This window comes from Petromyzon marinus, chromosome 1 (genome assembly GCF_048934315.1).
Source record: "Petromyzon marinus isolate PM22_M1 ecotype Great Lakes invasive population chromosome 1, UKy_Petmar_22M1.pri1.0, whole genome shotgun sequence".
In the NCBI taxonomy this organism is placed as follows: domain Eukaryota; kingdom Metazoa; phylum Chordata; class Hyperoartia; order Petromyzontiformes; family Petromyzontidae; genus Petromyzon; species Petromyzon marinus.
In genome coordinates, this window is record NC_133667.1 from 5,001,332 (window position 1) to 5,020,324 (window position 18,993).

General features: G+C 47.9%; 1 protein-coding gene across 1 annotated transcript in view; it reads right to left on the bottom strand.

The window, feature by feature from the left end:
* The window catches only part of LOC116941453 (uncharacterized), a 176,782-nt gene extending 160,788 nt beyond the window's left edge, over positions 1–15,994 (bottom strand). The window contains exon 1 of the mRNA XM_076054086.1: positions 15,889–15,994. The gene's annotated coding sequence lies outside the window, so the exon portion shown is untranslated. The remainder of the gene's footprint in view (positions 1–15,888) is intronic.
* Positions 15,995–18,993: the final 2,999 nt, after the last annotated feature.

Genomic DNA, 18,993 nt, shown 5'->3' on the forward strand with positions numbered 1-18,993 from the left:
TGAACTGCTCGATGATAATGTGAAGGCAGTGATACCAGACGCAATGGACCGTGTGGAGGGCTTAACAGAGACACGATCTCAGCACTCGTCTCATCCAAGTCCACTACAAGATATAAAGGCTCAGCACATTCACATATATCATCTACTAGTATGGCAGCAGCTCAGGCACGTGCAGCAGCAGAAGCAGCAAACGCCCGTATCTCCTACATGGCTGAAGAGGAAGCCGTGCTAATTGAAAAGGCCCGCATACAAGAAGAAGCAAGCATAGCAACTGCTGCTGCACGGAGGAAAGTAGAGCTCGCAGAGCAAGGGAGTATATTAGCAACTGCTGCCGCACGAGAGCAAGAGAGTACATTAGTGGCTACTGCCACATGGAGGAAAATTGAGCTGGATGCTAAGTTAAGTACCCTACAGCTCACAAAAGAAGCAGCTGCTGCAAGGGCCCAAGCAGAGGTGCTCGAAGCAGCAGCCAATCTGGATAAGGAAGATAATTGGAGTGATTTTGGCACTTAGATGCCTGCCAAGGACCGTGATCAACTTACCAGAAAAAATATTTTGGACTGGTCTGAACAATTCACCAATGCTCCTCCACCATACGATACAGAACAAAGGGTGGACATTGAGGCAATGTTGTCTACGGGAATGGTGGAAATGCATATCCTGCCCTGGCAGTTAGTCGCCGACTCAGCGTCACACACGTGGGGTCAGACATGGATGCACCAACTTCTTGGTTCTTTCGGTAAAGTCACGTAGAATGGGAATAAAATAATAAAAAATAAAACAATAAAATTTCTCACGACGTTTCGGCCACAACACAAGTGGCCTTCTTCAGGTGAAGAGACAGGTCTGTCCGGAAGACAGAGCTTGGATGAACGCTGTCAAGCATGGACCACGTCTATTAAGCTGTGTGGGCGGAGTCAAAATATGAATTTGCATGTTACCAGCATCACCTCCGGAGAGGAGGAGGGTGGGGGCTGGGAACACTAGTTGGGAAGAAAGGCAAGAGCAACAGCCAAGGTGCGCTGTTGTGTCCTGAGTTGCCTTATGACTATGCTATAAACTGGACTACTATATAATACAATATTATACCTTCCAATCTAAACAACATGGTATAATATATCTGTTTAACACGTAGGCTTTCGCCTACGTGTTAGGTAATACCAAACGCAGTTAAAATAACACATCACATAAAGTCTTCTAAAGCTAACCAAATACTACACAAAGCTAGCGAATTATTATTAATAGAGAGAATACAGCACAATAGGAGTGAATTATCTTACATTTCGGAATCGCTAAAGCAGTTACACTTAGATATAAGCAATAGTGTATCTATGCATTATTGGAATATAATCGATAACATAACAACAATCGGCTGATAATGTGTTTAAACTAACAAAAACTAACCAAATTAATAAATTTTCTAGACTACATAATAAACAAATCCCTACTGAAAACCAAAAATGTAAAAACAAAACTGTACTGAACTTGACCAACACTGTATTAACCGGTGACATGGTCTCTATCCTTTCTAAAGGCCTTAACTTTGCCGTTACCCCACGCACAATTCCAGTGGATGAGATAATTGCTGAGGTAGAATCAGCAGTTAGACTCCTTCCACATAATGAGGCAGAGATGACTAGACATGAGGTTGCTAAAATAATTGAGAATAGCAAAGTTCCAAAAGTAAATATTAGCTCTAACGAGGCAAAAGCCTTAAGAGAGCTGAGTGTAAATAAGGATATCCAAATCCTAGCAGCTGATAAAGGCCGCACTACTGTAGTGATGTCACGAGCAGATTATGATAATAAAATTAGAAATTTACTAGAGGAAAGTACCTACATTAAAATTAAACGAGATCCAACTAATACTTTAGAACGTAAGACCACTGCAATAATTGCAAATTCATTAATCCCTAAAAATGAGCAATACCTAATGAAGCCAAGGGCCTCAAAACCACCTAGACTCTATGGGCTACCAAAGATTCATAAAATCGGCATCCCATTACGACCCATAGTCAGTACAATTGGCTCTGCCACATATCAATTAGCAAAATATATAACCAAACAAATACAGCCCTACATCGGTAAGACATCTTCATTCATAAAAAATTCAGAACATCTTGTGAATGTGATTAAAGATATTAAACTTACTCCTGATGATATTCTGGTAAGTTTTGATGTGATTTCTCTATTCACTAAGGTTCCAGTGGACGAATCGCTTAAATTACTTGATACACTAGTAAAGAATACCGGTTTACAAAAAGATATTCCGAAACTTGCTGGCCATTGTTTAAATAACACTTACTTCTTATGGAGAGGGGATTTCTTTAAACAAAAGGAAGGAGCAGCAATGGGTTCTCCTTTATCCCCTGCTATAGCAAATTTGTACATGGAAAACTTTGAAATAAGAGCACTTGCCTCGAGCACATTAAAACCATCCTTTTGGTTTAGGTATGTGGATGACACTTTGGTTGTCTGGCCACATGGTAAAGATACACTTAATGATTTTCTAAATCATCTCAATGCACAAAACCCGGCCATCCAGTTCACCATGGAAATGGAGGTGAATAACACACTCCCATTCCTAGATATTTTGCTTGGACATGGCCTAAACGGTAAAATAACACACAGCGTTTACAGAAAGCAAACGCACACTGATGCCTATCTGAATGCAGAATCACATCATCATCCAGCTCAAAAATCCTCTCTTATCAAGACGCTCGTACATCGGGCGAAAACAGTGTCAGATGGTGAGAGTCTAGTGAGAGAGATTAAACACGTTAAAGACGCACTACGACAGAATGGCTACAATAATGCTCAAATTAACAGAGCACTGAATGCCAAATCACGATCGCAAAGCAATACTACTGAAAGCGACCAGATTGTTAAAACAATAAAAATTCCATATATCTCAGGAGTAACTGACAAATTAGCCCGCGTTTTGCAAAAGCAAAACATTACAGTAAGATTTGGTACAGTACACAAAATTCAAAAACTAGTATCTTGCACTAAAGACGCATTACCTAAACTATCAACAGAAGGTGTATATCGGATTAATTGTTCATGTGGCAGCTGCTACATTGGGCAGACGGGACGTAACATCAGCGTAAGACTAAAAGAACATCAGAGAAATATTAAATTATCTCAAACACAACTGTCGGCAGTGGCAGAACATGCTTGTCAACAAGGACACTCAATTGATTTTGACAATGTTGCAGTGGTGTGTAAAACTAATTATTACTGGCAAAGACTAATTAGAGAATCCATTGAAATTGAGAGGAACAAGAATAACTTTAATCGCTCTGACAGCTACCGGCTTAGTGCGGCCTGGAAGCGTATTATTAAATAATACACATTACATTTTGATTTAAAGAATTACTAATCTACAACTCATTACTAATCATAACCAATGACTGATTACTAATCGATTATATAATTACATTACCCCCCCCCCCTCCGCCTCTAATCACTGCACCTGATGAGTTAAGTGATGACGTCACCCTGCTGCTCTATATAAAAACGGGAGCAAGCGAGGGCTTTACCATTCTGGCGAATTGCCCGATGATGCTGGAAGTATTTACCAGCGAAACGTCGTACTCAAACTGTAAATGTGGATTAACTCAACACACCGGTGGGCTGAAGTAGTGAATTATTTGTCTTTTGTCAACGTGACACTTTTTTTGCTGATTGGCCGTGTCGGGTGGTGGAGGGTTACGACACATTTATAAATAAACGCGATCTAACCCAAAAACCTTCATTATGTATAATATATCTATAGACAAATTTAACCTTTGAATTATACAATGCGTTACTTTACACTAGAATATAAAATATTAGACTTGTGATATTAAACTATGTCTTTTTCTATGAACCCAACTATATACCACACTGCTATATATTCACTATGCAATTACGATGCTATATATTGCCTTATGAGTTATGTTAAACATTACAATGTTATACTATTAATTATTCTACTCCATGTTGTAAACCATACCATTAACCGTGGTGTGAGAGGTATTAAGAGTCAATGCCAGCGAAAGGGTTGCGGTCTGAAAGTCACCGTAAAATACAATCAATTAAGAACCGAAATAGTTTAAAAGATCTTTACAATGGTTACTAAGCCAGAATCCATCTTCTCGGTTGAAATTGTCTCTGTGCTTGTATATGTGGATGGCCTCATGAACGAATCTCTCATGGTAGCCGGGTGGCTTGCAAAGAACCTCCGTCTTGGAGAAGTCAATGTCATGTGAGCCCACTGAATTATAACAGTGATCTGCCACGGCAGAGGAGTTCGTCCTACCGTGTTTCAAGTCTGCTTTATGTTCACGGATGCGGTCCGAGATATGTCGTTTGGTTTCTCCAATGTAGCTGCTACCACAGAGGCAATTTAGTTTGTAAACGCCCGGGTACTGTATGTCTGGAACCACATCCTTTACAGATGGAACCAGGTCACGGATTTTATGTACTGTGTTGAATCGGACCTGGATCTTGTGTTTATTCAGGATTTTGGAGATCTTTTTTGTGACCCCCGCAATGTAGGGTAAGGTGATGGTTTTGAATGGCTCCTCGAGGATCCTTCTTCATGACTGGAGTGATGGCTTTGCGGATTGTGTAGTCGGAGTAACCATTAGCCTTGAGAGCTTGGTGTACGTGTTTGAGTTCACTGGCAATGTGATCCTGGTCGGAAATGCAATGGGCTCTATGGTATAGAGTCTTGATGAGGGAGTTCTTCTGGGATGGATGGTGGTGGGAATCCGGTTTTAAGTAAGCATCCATATGGGTAGCTTTCCTGTAGACAGAGTGGCTCATTGAACCATCAGGTCTCCTTTTAATTAAGACATCCAAAAAGGGTAGCTTGCCTTATTTTTCGACCTCCATGGTAAATCTGATGGCTGGGTGTATGGAATTGATGTGGTCGAGGAATTGGTCTAGAGCAGGTCGGCCATGTGGCCAGATGACAAAGGTGTCCTCCACGTACCTCTTCCATAAGGTCGGGCGTAGAGTGGCAGTCTGGATGGCGTCAGTTTCAAATTTTTCCATGAACACGTTGGCTACAACTGGAGATAGGGGGGAGCCCATTGGGGTGCCATCAGTCTAGAAAGTTCCATTCCAGGTGAAGTATGTGTTGGTTAAGCAATGTCTCACCAGGGGGGTACCTCCGTATGCAGTCCTTGATGAACCAAGTCTTCAATGATTGCGATGGTGTCAGGTACTGGAACTTTGGTGAATAAGGACACCACATCAAAACTGACAAGCAGGTCGTCTGGGGACAGGGAAATGCCCTTGATTGTCGATACCAGGTGAGTAGAGTTTAGTACCGCAGAGGTGGTTTTTCCAGTGAAAGGTCGCAGGATATCAGACAGAAAACGCGCCAGTTTGTAGGTGAGGGAGTGGATAGTGGAGACGATGGGACGAAGGGGTGAATCTTCTTTGTGTATCTTTGGGAGGCCATATAATCTTGGTGGTCTGGCCGCAGAAGGTTTCAACGAGAATTGTTTGGTCTGATCAATTAATGCTGTTGAATCAGAGATGATTTTGTTTGTTTTAGTAACCAGGCTGTTGGTGGGGTCTCTTCTTATTTTTGTATAGCTGCCATCGTTGAGTAGTTCCTGAATTTTGTTTTATTCTATTTTGTCCATGATGACAGAGGCATTGCCCTTGTCGGCTGAGAGGACGACAATGTCATCTCTCTTTTTTAATTGAGATAATTCAAAGCGTTCATCTTTGCAGATGTTGCTAGGTGGCATCTTAGCGTTTTTGAGGGCTGCAGCGATTTCAGATCTTGCTACGTCTGCAGCGATGTGACCCAGGCCCTTGAGTGCAACGTCGACATGGGAAATGATATAATTAACTAGTATGTGTCTCGGTGTGACAGCAAAGTTTAGACCTTTAGCTAAAACGGATTTCAGACCATCAGAAATAGAACTGTTACTGCGATTAATTACGACTTTGTTAACGTCTATCTTTTCGGTGTGTGGATCCGATTTCTTGTTGGAAAGGCGGTTGAATTTGGAAATCAAATTGTCCTTACATTTGGTCGACATAGTGGCAGCTGAAGAGGCAGTCATGTTGTATACATGTTCCCAATCCGATGAAGACATTGTTGCCGTCAATGTTAAGTGTGATTTGTAGAGTATCTTGTCTAACTGATCTAGTTCGGTGCGTGTAAGTCTGATTTTTTCTGAGATAAGCGTTAAGCTAGTTCTAGCTAGAATTCGTTTTGAATTAAAATAAGTTGCAGCAGAGGTTAGTGTAAATGCGGTTGGTATTACCTTAGAGTCGCGGCATCTCTTCAGAAAGGTGAGATACTCGATTAGTTGAGCCTTTTTATCCCAGAGTTTGTTGAAGGATCTTAAGGTTGTGTGGAATCCCTCCCCGTAGAGGTGGTTAAATTTCGATTTAAAGCTTTTGTGACTGCAAGGATTCTTTTTGGTTCTTTCGGTAAAGTCACGTAGAATGGGAATAAAATAATAAAAAATAAAACAACAAAATTTCTCACGACGTTTCGGCCACAACACAAGTGACATTCAGGTGAAGAGACAGGTCTGTCCGGAAGACGGAGGTTCTTTGCAAGCCACCTGGCTACCATGAGAGACTCGTTCATGAGGCCATCCACATATACAAGCACAGAGACAATTTCAACTGAGAAGATGGATTCTGGCTTAGTAACCATTGGAAAGATGATAGTGCTGGTGAAGAAGCACGATGGGAGTTGCTTCATACTATCGCCGATTGGTGCCTGGGTTCGCCACTGTTGCCAAGCCTCTACATGCTCTCACGGCAAAGGGACAGAAGTTTCATTGGGGGGACGAGGAGGAGGCCGCCTTTGTTGCCCTCTGGGATGGGTTGGTGCGTGCCCCTCCCAGGCGATACCCAGACTTCGCCCTGCCCTTCATCTTAGACACCGATGCCAGTAATACAGGCATCGGTGCTGTTCTGTCCCAGGTGATTGACGGCGTCGAGAGGATAGTGGCATATGGGAGCAGGGTGCCCTCGCCGGCCGAGCAGCGTTACTGTGTAACAAAAAGGGGACTGCTCGCCATTTTTCATTTTGTGCAGCAGTATCGGCCCTATTTTTATGGCCGGACTTTCAAGGTGTGCTCCAACCACGCTGCTCTCCAATACACACTGCGCATTGACCAGCCTTCTGGTCAATTGTCCACCTTGCTGGAGATACTTCAAGACTACTCCTTCCGAGTGTCGCATCGAAAAGGGACCCGGCACACAAATGCTGATGCGTTGTCGCGGCTTCCCCCGGGCGGCCATTGTTGGGTTCTCTCCGCTGTCGGTCTCCGGAAGCTCGATCGCCTGTTTTGCTGGTCGTGGCGGCGTCGACGTCCTCCCCCAAGACCCCCATCCCGTGCAATTCTGTCCTGGAGTTGTCCCACTCTGAGTGGGGGTGCCTCCAGACCGAGGACGCTTCCCTGTTGAAGCTGCGCCGCTACGGTTGATGTGCGTCATGACACCGCGGGCCGTCGTGATGTTGCCCCTGTCCTTAAAGTGGGCTTGTTGATGCGTTGGGACGGCGGACTCCAATGGTATAATATCGTGGTGCCCACATGCCTCAGAGGCAGGCTAGTCGTTTAGGATGGCATAAAACGCTTGCCGCCCACAAATTGGATTATTTTTGGCCCGGTATGGCGGCAGATGTCGCAGTGTGCGCGCAAAAAGCCGCCGCCTGTTAAAGGCTGCCCGCCCTTGCAATCTATAAAGGTGTCCCGCATAAATGAGCTGGTGGCTCTGGACATATTGGGCCTCTTCCCCATTTTGGCCTTTCAGGATTGGCCCCCACGTTTCTACAGGCTATTCGCCTTAATGTATGGTCGAGAACGTAGCCCCCCCATTCACATTCAGCTCAAGGCCTCCAGGGCCCAATCGGCCGCTAAGCAAGGGTGCAAACAAACGCTTGCGGGGTCGTCGGGTGGCGGGTAAACAGTGGGCGGGGGGTCGGTCGAGGTCGTGGTGGCCGACCGCCCCCAATGTGTGAAGATTCGGTTCGGTCGTCAGTCGTGGTTTGTTCACACGTCGCGGCTTAAACCATTAGTTCTGCCCCGGCACGTTCATTCATCCCCAATCCCTGAGGGCCGCGTGTCTGGTGAGGTGCTGAGGTGCTCCCTCAGGGTGGTTCTGTGGTTCCACCCGCAGGACCGGAACCAGTGAACTCGTCCACGCCATAGGGAGCTGCTTGTCCGGACAGCCCTCTTAAGGGGGTGCAGGGGTTGCCCCATGGACGTCCGCCAGGCCCGCCGCCCCCGCCAGAGGGGCCGCGGCCACCTACCTATGGTGACATTAGCCCGTCGACCTCTAGCACGCTTCGGCCGGCCTCGGATGGTGGTCCGGCCTCGCGGACTCGCTCCCGCATCGCGCTTCAAATAACATTCTCACACTTGTGGCGTGGTCTGAGTTTTTTTATTTTGATGTGTGTGTACATATGTTCTGCGTTATTTATTACCTATGGTTATTTATTGACGTTGTCGCTGGGGGCACACAGTTTTGTTGATATTGTCACAGCCGGGTCGGCTGAAATTTTACATGGGGGGGGGGGGGGTAATGTAGTGACTGGTTGTCACTACTGTGCACACACGCACACACACTGACGGAACACACATGACGTCATCCCGGCTCGTGGCGGGAATGACGTTAGGGCCGGGTCTGGACTCGGGAGGCCACAGGGGGTGGTGTGAGGCTGTGACCAAAACCCGGTGGGCGCAGGGGGCCCCGGGGCCACCTTAGGGGGCACCTGGGAGCCGAGGGGTTTCGGAGAGGGCTCTTGAAGGAGGGCGTGGCCGGGGTGGAGTCCGGACATGCCGAGACCTATATAAGCGGCCCCATCTATGTGTTTGGGACTGCCCGTATCAAAAATGAAGATGCATCGTGAAGACGCCGAGAAGAGTCAAGCCTCCACCTGGCTGTGTCACGCTAGTGTACCCAAGAGTCAGTGCTAGAGAGGACGGTGTGTGTTAGCTAGAGTAGGACCGGCGGTTACCACCCTATTTACACAGTGTTGGTGTCAATAAATAGTGTTGCCTCCCGAGAAGTTGTGTGCGCCTATCTGAGCCCAGTACAAAGTTACCTGTACCTTACACCATTGCAATCATTGAAGACTTGGTGCAACAGGGACTGAATCCTGATGTACCAACTTTCGTGAGGCACTGCCTTACTAACACTTACTTCACCTGGAATGGTACATTCTACAAACAAAATTAGAGTACCCTAATGGGATCTCCCTTATTGCCAGTGATAGCGAATGTTTTCATGGAGAAATTTGAGGCAGATGCCATCCAGACATCCACCCTACATCCTTCCTTGTGGAAGAGATACATACGTAGATGACACGTTCGTCATCTGGCCACATGGCCACTCACTATCACGAAGTCCCTAACTCACGGTCACAATATCACACAGTCGCTCATTAACTTACATTCACTAACTCACTCACACTAGCCACTCACTAAGGAACCTCTCACATTCATTCTCTCATTCACTATCCCTCACTCACTAACTCAAACTAATACACTCAACTAATAACTCACTGACTCACACTAATACCCATTAATTCACACTCTCTCAATCGCTCACTCTCATTCACTCTCACTCAGTTGCACTCACAAACGCTCACTGTCCCTCACTCACACAGTCACACTCTCACTATTCCTCACTCTTCCTCACTGTGACTCACTCACTGTCACTCACATAGTCACACCCTCAGTTATTCCCTGACTCTTCCAACACTAAAAAGAAAAATATCCCCCGTGTAGCCTGAACAGACTGTTAGGGCAATCGCTTTTCGTGAGCACCTAATAAGGCCAGCACGGCACCACACTCACTCACACTCACCACTACTCACACACACTCACCAATTCACACTCACTACCACTCACACACTCACATCTTCTCATTCATGCTCTCTTAATCACTCACGAAACTCGCACACTTGCTCACTAACTCACACACACTCACCCCTCTCTCACCCTCTTTCACTCAAACTCACCCTCATTCACTCACAGATCACACTACCTCACTCACTCACACCAACTTCCTCATTCTCACTCTCTCAGTTTAACTCACACATCCCCACTCTCGCACAACAACAGTGGCAGTGATGTCACTACAGTAATTGTGCCAGGCGAGGTGCACCTTGAGACCACAAGTGACAAATGCACCACCTGTGCCCCCTACTCTGCCAACTCGCACCCACTCTCACACTCACCCACACTCTCATACATACAAAGACAAAATATCCCCTGCATAGTCGTAACATACTTTCGTGGCAGGTGCTGTAAGTGAGCACCTATGAATGCCGGCGACTGTGTGATATTGTGACAAGGAGGCGATTGACCAGCACCACACCCGGTCGCCTTTGTCCCCCTAGTGGCGATGTTAACTCTGCACCAGGTGCTCTTTTGAGGCTGAATCAACCTAGGGGAGGCCCAGGACCGGCTTATATAATCGTCACTGGTGTTGGCCGTGAGTGGGAATTGAACTCGGGTCGCCGGGTTCGTAGTGCAGCTTGCTAGCCACTGCACTACCACTCCCCAACACTCACACACACAGTGATATACACAGTGATAGTCACCAACTCACCCACTCTTGCTCTCTATCTCTTTCTCTCTAACTCACTCACTACCTCGCTCTATAACTTTGTAATTCGGTCTCTCTCTCTTTAACTCACTCACTAACTCACTCTCTAGCTCTGTAATTTTATCTTTAACTATCTCTCGAACTCTCTCTCTCCCTAACTCTCTCTCGAACTATCTCTCTGAGGGCCTAGTTTTATGTATGCATCCTAGCCTCACCTGACATCGTTATTTGCACTTTCCAGCGACCTCTTCCAATCTCCGAGCAGCATCGAGTGCTCGTCTTCTATCCTCCACCTCTGTGAGTGCCTCCAACAACACAGAGTTGTGCTGTCTCCCTCCTCTGCATCTTCTTTTCCTCTCATCACACTCGTTTACTCGGCAAGCCTACGGCCTACTCACAGCCCTAGCACTCACTACCCTTCCTCCCCCCTCTGTTACATCCTTCCTATTCTTTTGCTTTACTACAAACATTAGAATCGCTCCTCTTTCTCACTCCTCTCCTCTCTGCTCTTTTCCCACCCTCTCTTTCAGCACTGCTGTTTCCCTGCCTCCGCAGCACACATCACACCACGGGACGCTCGTGACAACACCTCTCATTGCCCCCCCCCCTCTCCTGTTGCCACCCTGTGCCCCCCCACCCCACTCTTATTTTCCATCCATCTCTTCTTGTCTTGTTCTCTCCTTTCATTCGTTCAGCTAACATATACATTTAGGAATATTATTTATTTATATAATTTATTTATTGATTTGCAATGCCATGCCACGCTATGACTGAGGTTCCTGAAATCCCCCAACACGGACTGTTCTACTTCCCGTCACCTGAGATAAAGGTGGACGACGTGATAAACGCCGCTGGACAGTGTGTGGGGAAGCGGACGTCATCGCGGCGACTCCCATGAATCGTGGCTACGTGGTCCTCTTCAACGCGGAGATGGTGGCGCGTGTCATCGCCACGGGGCTCACCTTCAAGGGGGAGATATTTGTGCAATGCACACCTTTCTCCTCCCCTGCGCGAAAAGTGCTCATCTCCAACGCCCCACCTTTCCTGAAATCTGCCGGCCTAAACGAGACCTTGAGCGGTTCGGCAAAGTTGTGTCCCGCATCATTATGCTGCCCTTGTGCACACGGGACCCAGAAATGGTGCACGTCTTGTCATTTAAGTGACACACTTTCATGATTTTAAACGGCAACAACACGGAACTCAACATGAACTTTAAGTACACTTCGGAAGGCTATGCCTACAACATGTACGTGTCCACCGCGTTGCCACGCTGCTACGTATGTGGTGGTTTTGGCCATGCCCATGCACACTGCATGGGCAAACCAAAAGGAAAAAACGTGCAGCATGCAATAAACGTCATGCAGCCCATGAGGCGAGCGAGGAAGATTGTGGCCGATTCCTCCCACCCTGGACACTCTCTGTTCCAGCTACTCCTCTCTGGCAGAAGGCTGCGGTCCATCAGGACCAAAACCTCATGCCACAAAAACAGTTTCTTCCCATCCGCTGCTGGCCTCTTCAACAAGGCCAAAGCCTTGCACTGACTTTAACATTTTATCTACAAAATGACACCTTGCCATATTTACACTATGTTACCCTATTTGTATTTTTTTTATTTTTAGATTGTATCTTAAAGCTACTTTATATTCAATATTTATTCAAAATTTTACATATTTTAGCCCCTTAGTGTTAGTTAGACTTTGTACCTTTAGTATAGTTAGACTTGTATACCACTTATCTTAGATTTAAGATTACTATATGTTGAATGTTTGCACCTTCCTGCCAAAGTAAATTCCTTGTCTGTGCGAACTTTCATGGCGAATAAAACCCCCTTTCTTTCTGATTCTGATTCTGCCAGCAGCAGCAGCGCCAGCAGCAGCAGGTGCCACAGCCTCAGCAGCGCCGGCAGAAGCAGCAGCAGCTGCCGCAGCCTGCGCAGCAGCAGCCGCAGCAGCCGCAGCAGCAACAGCCGCAGCAACCTCAGCAGCAGCAGCAGCAGCCACCACTGCACGAGTGCCAGCTGTTGCAGCAGCAGGATGCTGACTCAGCGGCCGGTCGCACAAAGCCGCCCACCGACGACGAGGATGGCGAGGGCTTCACCCTCGTCACCTCCCGCAAGCGCAGGGTAAAGCCTTCCCACGGCGGAGGATGCCACGCGGCCCCTAACCCTAAGCGCGCGGCCACCACCGATCACGAGCCCTACTCAAAACTCGCAGAGCAGGACGAGCAACGCCCCCCCGTGATCACCATCCCAGACGGCGTTGTGGGGGGTGAATATCAAGACATGCTCGATGGCGACCCACCTAAGGACAGCAAGGTGGGACAAGGACCGCCAACACCCCCACCGCCACCACCGCACGCCGCCTCAGCATCCTCAGAGCAAGAGGAACCACCAGCCGGTGCGGCGCCTGACGGAGCCACACTGCAGGAAGGCAACGAAGGCCGGCTCACCTCACCCGAAAGGAGAGCAAAAGAACCCCCACTACCAGAGGCCAGCCACCCTCTTCCCAATGAGGCCCTGCCATCACCAACGGCAAAAGACGTTTCTGCCGAGTCACAGTTTGAAGAGCTGGAGGACTCGGACGACGAGGTGTCGGAGACCGAAGGAGAGGACAACGTGAGTGAGCTCAGCTACTTACAAGTCAACAGCAAGTTCAATTACACACCTGGGGACATCCACAACTTCCTTGGGAAAACTTTCAGGAAGCGTCAAGTTAGGGTCGGGGCCGTTTTCCCTGACCTCACCACTTTCCTCAAAGCATCCCAACAAATTTTCCGCAACAGCGACAGGTTTGGTTTCAAGCGCAAGGCGAAGAAGGAGCTTACTTCTGCCCAGAAGTAACCCACCCCCTCACAACTACTGTTAACACTACCACCACCACCACCACACAACTACATGATGGCTTCAGCTATTAAGGTTGCTAGTCTGAACTGTAACAGCGCTCGCAGTGACAAGAGGTGAGACCAGATCTGCCGCTTTTTCAGGGAACACAAAGCAGATGTGACTCTCCTCCAGGAAACTCACCTCGACGCCTCTCTAGAGGCCCAACGCCAGCCTTTTCTAGGCAGCCAGGCCTTCTTCAGCCATGCCACGCCAGCGACAACCTCGCCGGCGTGGCAATTGTGCTCAGTTCGCGGTTTGCACCAGAGAATGTCTCCTTCAAAGAAATCGTCAAAGGTCCTGAATAAATCCTGCCTCAGGTGCCCCCGAGAGGAAGCTCTTCTTCTGCGCGCTGCGGGACGCACTCGCGACAGACGACCGCAACACCGCCGAACCTCACCCTGAATCCGCATGGCTTCTAGCCGAACTCGTGCAGAGACTGGATCTGCGTGACGTGTGGCGACTACAGCATCCAGCCCAGCGGCAGTACTATTGGTGCCACTGTGGCTCTCAAGGCAGGATAAGCCTTGCCAGGCTTGACCGACTATTTGTCAACACCAGCAGCGTTAACCTGCTCAGGGACAGTAAAATCGTACCCTCCGGGTTTTCCGATTACCACCTGGTCTCTGTGCTGCTGCGAATTCCCCCAGGGGAACAGCACAGCACCTACTGGAGACTCAATGTACAGCTGCTTGAGGATACCGACTTCAGAGAAACCTTAAAAGCCTTCTGGGCTCAGTGCCTGCCTGCTAAAGGCAGCTTCAGCTCCCCACAGCTATGGTGGGACAAGACAAAGGCGCAGGTCAGCGCTCTCTTTCAGCAGTTTATGAGCCAGCACGCCGCCGCCAAGAACGAGGTGGCGCGCCACTGCAGAATGAGCTGCTGGCGCTAGATGCGGAGCTGAGCTTATCCCATGACACACAGCAGGGAGAGATGCTACTGGAGAAGCAGCGGCTTTGCAGGTCCATCACAGACGAGCAGGCACATCGTGCTTTTGTGTGCAAAAAGATGCAGCACCTGTCGCTGATGGACTCTCCCTCTAAGTTTTTCTTCTGCTTAAACAAAGCACCGGCCAACACCAACAAAAGTTCCAGTTTGCGAACCCCAGATGGACAAACATCAACATCTGAGAGCGAGATCGCCAAGACCGCCAGGGATTTCTACTCCCAACTTTTCACCGCCAAAACCATACATGACGAGGCTGTCCAGGAGCTACTGGACGGGGGCCCTACCTTAGGAGTCCCCGAGCGGGATCGTCTGGACAGCCCCGTCAACCTGCAGGAGCAGCACACCGCTGTGAAAGGGCTCGCAGCTGGTAAAGCCCCAGGAATTGACGACCTGCCGGTTGAGTTTTATGCGGCCTTCTGGGATGAGCTTGGCCCTCCACTACTACAACTGTTGACAGAGAGCTTGCAGAAGGGGGAACTCCCACAGAGCTGCAGGAGAGCGGTGGTCTCCCTGTTACCCAAGAAGGGGGACCTGCGCCTCGTCGAGAATTGGCGACCCGTGTCCCTCTTGTGTGCTGACTACAAAATCTTCTCCAAGGTGCTGGAAAACCGTCTCAAGACAGTGCTGGGTCAGCTGATCCTGCCAGAACAGTAGTATTGCATCCCCGGACGGTGCATATACGACAACATCGGTATGGTCAGAGACATAATCTTCCTTGTAGAGGCGCACAACATGGACTTGGGCCTCCTCTTCTTGGATCAGGAGAAGGCCTTTGACAGGGTGAGCCACGAGTACTTGGACAAACTCCTAACGTCGCTCGGAGGTGACACTGACGGCTGCTCTGTGCTTCCAGTGTTCAGGGGCCTGCTCAAGGTGCGGCTCCGGCTGGAGCACGCATACCACACACATGCCGGTGATGTGCGTGTCTTCTTCGAACGCTGAGGTGCCGGAAAAACCCTATCAGCATGGACGGCACCCTCATGTTCAGCTTCTGAAGTGCTCGCTCGTCGCCGTGGCGTGCGCAATGACCACCACCACGTGGCTTTTCTTTTGTGTTGTGCCACAGCACGTGGATTTATAGTCTTTGGTTCTTTTGGTAAAGTCACGTAGGTATAAAATAAAATAAATCACGACGTTTCGGGTGCAACACAAGCGTCCGCTTTCCCACCTGATGACGGACGCTTGTGTTGCGCCCAAAACGTCGTGATTACATTTATTTTATTTTATACCTACGTGACTTTACCAAAAGAACCAAAGAGTATGGATTCCTGCAGTCACAACAGCTTCAAATCAAGATTGGATTTATAGTGCTTGTTATTTGTTTGCTGGTGACTGTATTTAGGATCGGAAGCGCCTCCAGTGTTGTTGCTGCTGGCGGCAATAAAAGTTGTTTAAAAGTCAAAAGTCTAACTGTCTCTCTTAACTCTCTCTCGAACTCTCTAACTCTCTCTCTCACACCCCCCTCTCCGCGTGACTCACATAGCGTTGCACGAGGCCCTGGCAAGCGTGGTGCTTGAGCAGGCTCAGCAGGAACTTGAGGCCTCCACAGTCCACGAAGGCCTGACCTGTGACCAGAGAGAGAGAGAGAGAGGAGAATAAGACTCAGAGGTCTCTTCACTCCACCAGATACACACACCATGGTACCCCTACACACACCACGATACCCCTACACACACCATGTACACACACACCATGTGTATTGTGTACATACACACCATGTGTACATACACACACAACGTGTACATACACACACCATGCACACACACAACGTACACACACCGTGTACACACACACACACACTATGTACACACACACACACCATGTACACACACCATTTACACACACACACCATGTACACACACACACCATGTACACACACAATGTACACACACACACAACGTGTACTCTTGCCTCCCCGTCGTCATCGCTTGCTGCTGTCCAACCCCTCACCCGCTCCATCAACTCGACCCCCAGGCCGCGTTTTCTCACCACCCTCACCACCACCTCCCCCTCCACCGCCTCCATCTCCTCCCCGTGGTCTCCCAGCGCTGGGCACCCCTCACCCCCTCACCACTACCTCCCTCACCCCCTCACCACTGCCCCCCTCACTAGAAAGAGTGAATCTCAATGGCTCCCACCTGGTGAAATAAAGGAGACTACTCTCAGTAGAGATAGCGAATCTAAATTGCTCCTGTCTGGTTAAAGGAGTAATTCACTGCATCAAGTGAATCTCAATGGCTCTCACCCACACCTACTTTACTTGGAATGGTACCTTCTACAAACAAAATGAGGGTACCCCCATGGGTTCCCCCTTATCACCAGTGATAGCCAATGTTTTCATGGAGAAATTTGAATCAGACACCTTCCAGACATCCACCGTCAGCCCTTCCCTGTGGAAGAGATATGTGGATGACACGTTCGTCATTTGGCCACATGGCCTCTCAGCTTTGAACCTTTTCCTAGACCACATCAATTCCAGACACCCTTCCATCAAATTCACCATGGAAGTGGAGAAAGATGGCAAGCTACCATTCTTGGATGTCCTGTTTGAGAGAAGGCCTGATGGCTCTTTGGGACATTCTGTTTACAGGAAGCCCACCCACACAGACTCTTACTTGAAACCTGATTCCCACCACCACCCGACTGAGAAGAATTATCTCATCAAAACGTTAATCCATAGGGCTCACTGCATTTCTGACAAACACTACCTGACCAGTGAATTAAAACATGTACATCTGGCCCTCAAGATGAACGGCTACTCTGACCGTACCATCCGCCAAGCTGTTTCTTCCACCACACAGAAACAACCACTTGACACTCCGATCAAAATGATCATGCTACCATACATAGCAGGCGTTACTAAAAAGATTTCCAAAATTCTAAACAAACACAAGATCCAGGTCCGGTTCAACACAGTGCACAAAATCCGTGATCTGATCCCGTCAGTAAAGGACGTGATCCCTGACCTACAGTACCCCGGTGTTTACAAATTGAGTTGTACCTGCGGGGACTGCTATATCGGGGAGACGAAGCGACATATCTCTGACCGAATCCACGAGCACAAATCAGATTTGAAACATGGCAGAACGAATTCTTCTGCCGTAGCTGATTATTTTTACAACGCTGTGGGTGATCATGATATTGTCTTCTCCGACACCAAGTTGCTCTGCAAACATACAGGCTATTATCAGAGATTTGTCCACGAGGCCATCCAGATTTACAAACACAGACACAACTTCAACCAAGAGGATGGTCTCAAATTGAGTAATCACTGAAAATATGTTTTAAATCAAGTCAAACGTTAGCTGCCTTTCAATTTTTTGTACAGCCATTCCTCAGTGGTGGTATATCATAGTGCCCTTTGATCGCGTTCACAGAGAGCTCGCATCGGGGAGCCCTTTGGTGTGAGCTCACATCGAGGGGCCCTTTGATGTGAGCCCTTTGGGTGTTACCCGCAGCATTCTATCAAAAGGCTGCTTAGCCCAGCCCTCCCACCCACCCACGCCCCCTTACTGACTCCTCCTCCCTCCCTTAACCTGTATATAATCCCGGTCTCTGAACTGTGCTCCTGATACAGATATTCTGCGTTGACTTTTCCACCTGAAGACGGAAGCTTGTGTTGCCTCCGAAACGTCGTGATTTTCTTTTATTTTGTTTTAATTTATCTACGTAACTTTACCAAATAAAACCAAAGAGTATGTTTAAATAACGGAGCTACTCTCGAGAGACAGTGATTCACAATGTGTCTCGACCTCGCTGTGCGCTGCGTTGGACCACTATCCGAGTAGTTAACCTCACATTCAAAACTGATGGAAAAACGCAGCACAAAATACAGTACAGTAGAACCTCGGAGATCGAACGCACCAGAACTCCAACAAATCGGTGTTCGAACGATATTTACGAACATTTTTTGCCCCGGAAACCAAACGAAATTCGGAGGTCGAACGGGCAATTGCGACTTGAAAGAACCTGTACGGCTGAGACGCGTATGGCCAGCGTGCATGACGCTTGCCCAGACAAAGGTTTTACCGTATGAGAGGCTCAGTTAACGCATAAGTGACTCAAAGTTAGTGGCAGAAAAGAGGTACAAAAGATAAAGAACCCCAGAAGGGCAGTTACCCGATGTTATTATGGAAGGGGACTCCCTTCCAAATAATAACACCACCACCTCCTCCCGCTCACCATCTTCCACTCACACCATTAACTCTCCTTACTACAGGTAAAGTGAAGTTCAATGTTCATTTATTTCATTTATTCCATATATTTATTCAACCATGTATTTATTGTGTTTCTTGATTTTTTATGGCTGTATGCATGTAATTACTGTAAACTTCGTGTAAAAATGCTTTATAATGAGAGATTTCTTGTGTCTGGAATCAATTAAAGTAATTTACATGAATTCTTATGGAGAAAATTAATTCGGTGTTCGAACAATTCGGTGTTCGAATGGCCTTCTGGAACGAATTAAGTTCGATCTCCGGGGTACCACTGTATTTGTTAATACTTGCAATATCAATACAATTTTTGAGGTGCAAAGACGTCTCGGAAGCAGATCTTCTTAGGGGCTTATGCCAAGGGTTAATT